Source organism: Macadamia integrifolia, unplaced genomic scaffold (assembly GCF_013358625.1).
Source record: "Macadamia integrifolia cultivar HAES 741 unplaced genomic scaffold, SCU_Mint_v3 scaffold1391, whole genome shotgun sequence".
NCBI lineage: Eukaryota > Viridiplantae > Streptophyta > Magnoliopsida > Proteales > Proteaceae > Macadamia > Macadamia integrifolia.
This window is the reverse complement of record NW_024868188.1, coordinates 153,567-163,205: the sequence shown is the minus strand read 5'-3', so window position 1 is coordinate 163,205 and position 9,639 is coordinate 153,567. Positions and strand designations below refer to the sequence as shown.

At 49.4% G+C, this 9,639-nt stretch overlaps 1 pseudogene; it reads right to left on the bottom strand.

Moving 5' to 3' along the window:
• LOC122063637 overlaps nucleotides 1-7,582 on the bottom strand; it is an 11,850-nt pseudogene extending 4,268 nt beyond the window's left edge.
• Between the last annotated feature and the right edge of the window lie 2,057 nt (nucleotides 7,583-9,639).

Here is a 9,639-nt window from a genome sequence, read left to right as displayed (position 1 = left end):
TGGGGGGTGTCCAAGAAGACTTTCAACATGAGGACCACTAGTAACATTTACACTTCAAATCAATGGTTGTTTATGTCATATGGTACCACAAAGATACTGAATGTCCATCACTACCTTCTTTGTTTGTTTTTTACTTTTACTAACAATGAGTAGTTAGAAAATCGATCGGCAGATATTTTCGTCCTGCAAAGGTAGATCAAGTCAAGAGAGTCCCGGAGCGCACTTCAGGAGGGGATTCTCCAATACTCAAATTAGCCTTCCTCGCAATAGTAATGAATTAGGGGCAAAGAGAGAGCATTATAGTATGAAAGATAGTGAAACATCCATACCTTAGAGGTCTTTTCCTATTTATAGTATAAGATTCCTTTTAGATGGTTAGTAGCTTTGATCAATCGTCTTGCTTTGCGTGAGGAGTCCTTCCTGAATGGGTTACCCTCCTCACATCTAGGAGAGGTTGAGATTGAGGATGAGTGTGTCCTTCGCAAGTGGTGGGGAGGACTCCACGGTCTAGCGTGCTTTCCCTCCCTCTGACGGTTGTCTTTGGATGGTTCGTATATTCCTCTATGCCACGTGTTGGCCATCTAATAATTTGATGTTTTTTGGGTATATCATATGTCCCCTACTCCTTTTGGCCACTTTTGGGGCCGTAAAGGAGTATAAGCTTGACTTTCCCCTTTCTTTTTCTTTGGCGGAGGTTTTGCAACAAGGCTTTGAATATCATTAAGGATTCCTTTTGCCCTATTTTCTCAGATTCTATAATTTGTCAGCTTTAATCCGGCCTATTTGAGTTGAATTCACCATTCTGGGTGTCTACTCGGCCCATTTAACTCAACCATTTCCCTTATGGGTGACTACTCAGCCTATTGGGCTTGAATTTGTCATTTTGGGTGTCTACTCGGCCCATTCAACTTAGCCATTTCCCTTATGGGTGGTACTCGGCCTATTTGGCTTGAATTTGCTATTCTGGGTGTCTACTAGACCCATTCAACTCAGTTATTTCCCTTTGGGTGGCTGCTCGGCCTATTTGGCTTGAATTTGCCATTTTGGGTGTCTACTTGACCCATTCAACTCGGTCATTCCCCTTACGGGTGGCTACTCGGCCTTGACAACTCGGGATTTTCTCCTTAAACCTTTTCCTTTTTGGTCTTACCTTCTTGGGAGGCTACTCTGCCGTATCAACTTAGGGTTTTCTCCTTGAGCCTTTCCCTTTTTGGCCTTGCTTTATGGGGAGGCTACTCGGCCTTGCCAACTCGGGCCTTTGGCTTATCAACCTTACCCTTTTGGCATTGTCTTCTTGGGAGGCTACTCAACCTTGCTAGCTCGGGCTTTTTCTTCTCGAGCCTTCTCCTTTTGGCCTTGCCTTATGGGGAGGCTACTTGGCCTTGCCAACTCGGGCCTTTGGCTTAACGACCTTCCCCTTTCGGCCGTGCCTTCTTGGGAGGCTACTCGACCTTATCAATTCAGGATTTTTCTTCTTGAGGCTTCCCCTTTTGGCCTTGCCAACTCGGGCCTTTGACTCATTGGTTTTCCCCTTTTAGCCTTGCCTTCTTGGGAGGCTACTCGGCCTTATCAATTTGGGTTGTTTCTTCTCAAGCCTTCCCTTTTGGCCTTGCCTTATAGGGAGGCTACTCGACCTTGCCAACTCAGGATGTTGGCTTATCGACCTTTCCCTTTTGACCTTGCCTTCTTGGGAGGCTACTCAACCTTATCTACTCAGGATTTTTCTTCTCGAGCCTTCCCCTTTTGGCCTTGCCTTATGGGTGGTTACTTAGGCTAGCTGTTGCTGCCAAAAAACCCCGCTAGTCGAACCTACACAAACACAGACGACGGAGGCCCGGAGCTTGGTCCGGGGTTAGTCCTCCGACGCTCAAGTCAGGGTCGGCCGCACAGTTCAATAAGGGAGTAATGGTGAGGGTATCCGAGCTTACCTCTTCCCTTCCTCTTGGCCTCCTTATATGCTTCTTCGGGGCTAGGGTTTCCTCTTGCCTTCTGGGGTCCACCTTGTGGGGAATATTCCCCTCATGCAAACGACGTGACAGAGCGTGATAGAGTCTTCGTACTCCCTACCTGGCGGGCGACACGTGTCCCGGTGGGCGACGCGTGTCCTCACCCTACTGAGCCATATGATTTGGCTATATCAGGAGCCCCCTTACTCCCGCTAGGAGTCTCTTCCGGTGGAAGTAACCAAATTTTTTGTAATTGTAATTTTTCCCTCTTTTTCCTGCCTTCGGCCTTATTCCTTCGGCTTTAGTTCTGCTTGCAACCGAGAGCTTCAGTCAGCCGATGTGAAGACCTTGGGTCAGTTCGGCTCGGCCTTGTCCGAGAAACCGACCGAGGCAAGGACCTTCGGTCAGTTCGGCTCGGCCTTAGCATGAGCACCGTCCGAGGCAAGGACCTTCGGTCAGTTCGGCTCGGCTTTGTACGAGACCCCGACCGAGGTAAGCACCTTCGGTCATTTCGGCTCGGTCTTAGCTTGAGCCCCGACCGAGGCAAGGACCTTCGGTCAGTTCAGCTCGGCCTTGTACGAGACCCCGACCGAGGTAAGCACCTTCGGTCATTTCGGCTCGGTCTTAGCTTGAGCCCCGACCGAGACAAGGACCTTCGGCCAGTTCAACTCGGCCTTAGCCTGAGCACCGTCCGAGGTCAGGACCTTCGGTCAGTTCGGCTCGGCCTTAGCTTGAGCCCCCGACCGAGGCAATGACTTTCGGTCTGTTCGGCTCGGCCTTAGCCTGAGCACCGTCCGAGGTAAGCACCTTCGGTCAGTTCGGCTCGGCCTTAGCTTGAGCCCCCGACCGAGGCAATGACCTTCGGTCTGTTCGGCTCGGCCTTAGCCTGAGCACCGTCCGAGGTAAGCACCTTCGGTCAGTTCGGCTCGGCATTAGCCTGAGCACCGTCCGAGGTAAGGACCTTTGGTCGGGTCCGTTCAGCTTTTGCCGACCCTCGACCAAGGTGAGGACCTTCGGTCAGTCCGTTCGGCTTTGGTCGACCCCCGACCAAGGTGAGGACCTTCGGTCAGGTCCGTTCGGCTTTGGCCGAACTCCACCCTGAGGTAAAGTCCTTCGGTCAGGTCTGTTTCGGCTTTGGCCGAACTCCCCATCCGAGGCCCGGACCTTCGGTCAGTTCGGCTCGGCCTTAGTATGAGCCCCCGACCGAGGCAAGACCTTCGGACAGTTCGGCTCGGCCTTGTACAAGACCCCGACCGAGGTAAGCACCTTCGGTCATTTCGGCTCGGCCTTAGCTTGAGCCCCGACCGAGGCAAGGACCTTCGGCCAGTTCGGCTCGGCCTTAGCCTGAGCACCGTCCGAGGTCAGGACCTTCGGTCAGTTCGGCTCGGCCTTAGCCTGAGCACCGTCCGAGGTAAGCACCTTCGGTCAGTTCGGCTCGGCCTTAGATTGAGCCCCGACCGAGGCAAGGACCTTCGGTCAGTTCGGCTCAGCCTTAGCCCGAGCACCGTCCGAGGTAAGGACCTTGGTCGGGTCCGTTCAGCTTTGGCTGACCCCCGACCAAGGTGAGGACCTTCGGTCAGGTCCGTTCGGCATTGGCCGACCCCCGACCAAGGTGAGGACCTTCGGTCAGGTCCGTCGGCTTTGGCCGAACTCCCAACCGAGGTGAGGACCTTCGATCAAGTCCGTTCGGCTTTGGCCGACCCCCGACCAAGGTGAGGACCTTCGGTCAGGTCCGTCGGCTTTGGCCGAACTCCCAACCGAGGTGAGGACCATCGGTCAAGTCCGTTCGGCTTTGGCCGACCCCCGACCAAGGTGAGGACCTTCGGTCAGGTCCGTTCGACTTTGGCCAAACTCCCAACCGAGGTAAAGTCCTTCGGTCAGGTCTGTTTCGGCTTTGGCCGAACTCCCCATCCGAGGCAAGGACCTTCGGTCAGTTCGGCTCGGCCTTAACCTGAGCACCGTCCGAGGTCAGGACCATCGGTCAATTCGACTCGGCCTTAGCATGAGCCCCCGACCGAGGCAAGGGCCTTCTGTCAGTTTGGCTCGGCCTTAGCCTGAGCACCGTCCGAGGCAAGGACCTTCGGTCAGTTCGGCTCGGCCTTAGCTTGAGCCCCCGACCGAGGCAAGGACCTTCGGTCAGTTTGGCTCGGCCTTAGCCTGAGCACCGTTCGAGGTAAGGACCTTTGGTCGGGTCCGTTCAGCTTTGGCCAACCCTCGACCAAGGTGAGGACCTTCGGTCAGGTCCGTTCGGCTTTGGCCGAACTCCCAACCGAGGTAAAGTCCTTCGGTCAGGTCTGTTTCGGCTTTGGCCGAACTCCCCATCCGAGGCAAGGACCTTCGGTCAGTTCGTCTCGGCCTTAGCCTGAGCACCGTCCGAGGTCAGGACCATCGGTCAGTTCGGCTCGGCCTTAGCATGAGCCCCCGACCGAGGCAAGGGCCTTCTGTCAGTTCGACTCGGCCTTAGCCTGAGCACCGTCCGAGGCAAGGACCTTCGGTCAGTTCGGCTCGGCCTTAGCTTGAGCCCCCGACCGAGGCAAGGACCTTCGGTCAGTTTGGCTCGGCCTTAGCCTGAGCACCGTCCGAGGTCAGGACCTTCTCTTGTTGGAAGCGCTTCATGTAGTTTCGCAGTGATTCTCCTTCATGTTGCTTGATGTTGGTCAAGTTCAACGTGGTCTTCTGAAGGGGTTGGCTACTGGAGAATCCCTTCACGAAGAAGTAGCCTAGATCGCTGAAGATGTGGATCGACTTCGTCGGTAGACGGTTGTACCATAGCCTTGCCGCTCCTCTGAATGTTAATGGTAGGGCGCGACACATAATATTTTCCGAGACTCGATGGAACTGCATGGCGACCTTGAAGCCTTCCAGATGATCGACGGGGTCCCCAGACCCGTCATAAGTGTCATACTTGGGTAGGCGAAAGCCGATCGGGAGCGGATCCCTCATGACCTCATCAGCTAGAGCCGTGTCATTAGTGAGGTCTGGCTCGTGGGTTCCCGTCTGATCTTCTACCACCTTCTTGATCTCGTCTTTCAGTTCTAGGATCATCCGCCTCAACCCCGAGTCCTCATACCTCTCATTGTCTCCTCGACGCCGATCCCCATCTGGATCTCTGGAGGCACGCTGCGTCCTACCTCGGGGTGAGGGACTTTCCCTCACTGCTCGGTTTCGAACGTTATGACCAGATCTTATAGATCCTGTACTGCTCCGATCCTCGTCTTGAGCCCTCTCAGGCTGGATGTGGGGGCCTGGCGGTGCTCCGCCGGTCCTCTGAGAGACAGCTTTGGAGACCTCCCTCATCGTCTCGACCATCCGGTCATACTTGTTCTGGAGGGCTTCGAATTGCTCCCTCGTCACGTATTCTTGCGCTTCGGGAGAGGGCGGAGGATCACTACCTTCGCGTACTGAATATCCGCCTGAGCGCGGGTACCTTATGGATACTTCCCGGTCGTCATTGCCCCTTTCTCGTCCTATCTCCGCCGAGGGAGGAAGCCCCCCTAAAGGTTCTTCCCCCATGTCCATGTTGGACGCCGCTCTCGTCCTCTTGCGGTTGTAGGTTCTCCCCACCATTACCGTCATTCCCACAGATGGCGCCAATCTGTTGCTGCCAAAAAACCCCGCTAGTTGAACCTACACAAACACAGACGACGGAGGCCCAGAACTTTGTCCGGGGTTAGTCCTCCGACGCTCAAGTCAGGTTCAGCCACACAGTTCAATAAGGGAGTAATGGTGAGGGTATCAGAGCTTACCTCTTCCCTTCCTCTTGGCCTCCTTATATGCTTCTTCGGGGCTAGGGTTTCCTCTTGCCTTCTGGGGTCCACCTTGTGGGGAATATTCCCCTCATGCAAACGACGTGACAGAGCGTGATAGAGTCTTCGTACTCCCTACCTGGCGGGCGACAAATGTCCCGGTGGGCGACGCGTGTCCTCACCCTACTGAGCCGTATGATTTGGCTATATCAGTAACAAATGGACCAGGTATTGATCGAGGTGGTCCACATTCTTTTTTGGTTTAACCACCGGTTTGCACACCAAAGTAAAGCTTTGTTAGATGGTCGTTCCAGTGTAACATGGTTCGACCATCCGGTTCAGATTAAAAAGAATCAAGTATGAAGTCGGTTCAAGTACCTGGAGAATATCCCCGATGTTGATGACGAGAGCATCACGTACGGGTTGAACATCCACCCAATGCTCCCCATGCTTCACCTGCAACCCTCCGATCTGATCCTGCAGCAACACCGTCAGCACTGCTGGATCCGAATGAGACGTAGTCCCAACCGTCAGATCTGGTTGGGGACAGAACGGATAGTAATGGGCCAACATAGTCTTCCTTTTGTAAAACTCAACGCCTTCAACTTCCCCCTTTCCAATCCCAATCCCTCCGACAAGATCTCCATCAACGTCTCGCCCAACCGTTGCACCTGCTGGTCCCACTCCACAAACTCCCTCCTACAGATCTCCGGGATATCACCGACGTCTAGATTCGGGCCCCACCTTAATGTTATGGTATCCCTCCAACTAGGGGTGTCAACCGGTCGGGCCGGTTCGGTTTCGATCGGGCTTAATCGGGCTTGAAGACTTTCAAAGGCTACACCGTGTCCGCCCATTTAACTAATCGGGCTTAGTTATTGAGGGCATGGTACACTTTATATTCGGTCGGTCGGTCTCGGGCTATAATCGGGCTACCTTAATCGGGCTTTAGTCGGGCCTTAACCGGGCTACGGACATGTTTAATGTTAAACGGGCTTTAACCAGTTTTTAAATGGGCCCTTTTTAAAATGTGTTATTATATTCTGGCCCACTCATGCAAACCCCAAAAAATGACAATAAATCAATAAATGATACCAAATATAACCATTATTTAAAATGTGAACATGTCTTTACTTTTTAGTTTTTATTCTTTAATTTGGGGGGTAAAATAGATATTTTACAATCATTAAAGGGTCGGGCCAAGTCGGTGCACAATAGGCCGGTCTCGGTCGGGCATTATTCGGTCGGTCTCGGTCGGGCACCCGACGGTCCAAGTAGCAAAACCGAGACCGACCATTTATAAACGGGCCGGGCTCAAGCCCGACACGTTTAATAAACGGTCCGGGCCGGGCCGGTCTATAAACGGTCGGTCCCGGTCGGTTTAGTCGGGTCACGCCACGAATTGACACCCCTACCTCCAATTGGCAACCTTCGATCTGTACAAATCCAAGCTGGTAGAAAATGATACACTGCGTCCCACCTCGCGGCTGTAGTGGAGCGCTTTGATCTCCGTCGGCTGCTCGTTGAAGGCTTTGATGGCGGTGATCGTACGGTCGAGAACCTCGGAAGGGATTCCATGGTTGGTAACCTGGAAGAAGCCCAGCGAACGGGAGGCATCTCGGATTTGGTCGACGATGATTGATCTACGGTCTGAATCGAAGCCGGAGAGATCGACGGTGGGGATGAGATTAGATGCAGGAGGAAGAGCTGCGCTGGCAGTAGAGGGGAGAGAATTGGGTGGGTGGATGAAGAAACGAGGGATGGAGGTGATGCCTGAGTCGATGAGTCCCTTTACTCCGATCTTAGAATCGTCGAATTCCTTCACTTCCTTGGCCCGATCGTATCCTTTTGCTTCTTCGCTTCTTCCAGTCTCCATTTTCGCTCTCTCAATCTTCTCATCCCCTTCCCTCATTAAGTTATTGAAAGGTCATCTGGTCAACAGCCACATCTTTTTGAAATCCTAATTCTTTATTATTTTTATCTTTTAAGATGAGATTAACGTCTGGGCAATACGCAAACGAATAGAGAAAACAAAATTGAGTGAGGACACCTCACCTTCACCATTGTCATCAACAGGGGAGAATCAAACGCAAACAAGAAATCTACTTAGAAAAACGATATATATAGGTCTACCAAGCATATCACGTAATAATTTCTTTTCGATATCAGAGAAAAAATAAAAAAATAATAGGGAAAAGGTTGGGTATGCCCCATATCATTCCTGAATGATACCCCATCATGTGTTCCTATTGGTGCTATCAGCTAGCATACTTGATATTGGCGACATACATATCCCTCTCCCAAAATAATAATAGAGGTGCCCATCTTAGTCGCCGCCTTATTAAAAAACTTGGCAAATTAAACTAGTTTCTTCGTAGCAATGGTAAATCTAGGACATTATAGATGACAATTAATTAAGTTCGTAAAATGCACTAATCTTGCAAGACAAGCCAAGTTTTTTTTTTTTTTTTATTTTATTTTTTTGGTGGTGGGAGGGGGGGTTTAGAAAGACAAACTAAGGAACCCTTGGAAGCTGAATAAAACAATTACTGCAAATGAATCAATCTAGAGTTTTTTGAACCCCCAAGTCCCCAACTTTGTAAACACCACTAGTGAACCTTACAAACTCAACTTCAAAGTTTGTTTTGTGATTTTGGAATTCCTTGACATGAGAAACAAAACTGTAACCAAGCCCAAGTGATCTTTGAAAATTTCACCACTACCGCTTTGCCTGGATTCCGTAGGGAGCACCTATCGATAGCCATTTAAACTTTAGTAATCTTATGAAGAGAAGGTAGAACTAACTCACCTAATCTTCTAGAACATATATATCAAGTCCGCCACAAACATAATAGATCCTTGAACCACTTCCCTCAAATCCTCTAATACCCTCATGAAAATCATTGAGGCTAGATTTTGTCAGATCCTTCAAATCTCCTAGATTTCCTATCCATCCATAAATTATTGTAGATCAACACTAAAACACAAAGCCAGGCTTCTTTCAAGATAAAACACGAGCTTTTTGTTTCCACCATTGAAGATGATCATAAAATGAAGTTTGGCTTTGCCAAATGCATTGAAAACTTCAACAAAACTGGTTTGTACTATCCTGGAAAAAACTCACACTCCATCAAGGTGTCGAACATCAATAAAGTGGTCTAACTCCACTCCCTAGTTAACCACTCTTTGTAATATTGATATCTTGAGTACAACTCGTTATCAATAAATTTTGTTCTACCAAAAAAAAAAAAAATCAGCTTCAAATGATCACGACACATCTCATATCTTGATACAAATTGAACCCTTTTAATAGAGATGTTATTGTCAACTGGAAGTTTACCAAGAAATATCCCCAACCAAATATATAGTTGTTTAATTCTGATTTAAATTGAAGGAGTTATGTTCTAGTCATGCACCTAGTTAACAATTCGCGAATTATTCGACCGAACAGAATTTTTCCGAATTAAATAAAAAATTATGACCGAATCCGAATTAAAAATAAATTCGGTAAAAAATGTGCTTTTTACTAATTTGAATTTAAAACGCAAATAATTCAGGCCAAACTGAATTTAAATGAATTATTCGATCCACTTATACAGTATTAAAAAAAAAAAAAACGCATTATATGAAACCACGTACCCACCACGAATTTTTTTTTTTTTTTTTTCATCTTCTTCTCCCCCAAATTTCCGCCTCCTTCTTCCCATCTTTTTTCTCCACCTAATTCTTCTGTAACAATCGTACGAATTTACTATTTGTTTCATTTCTTTCTCATAACTTCATCAGTTTATCCTAAGATAGGGGAGATATCAAGCTTTGATGAATAATTTGAGGTTCCGAGGGACCAGGACAGATTTATATCGCCGTATCAATCAATCTTCTTTTATATTGTTGCTTTAATTTTGAAAAATTAGTGCGTCTTAGTGCAATATGGGTCTTGCGCCAAG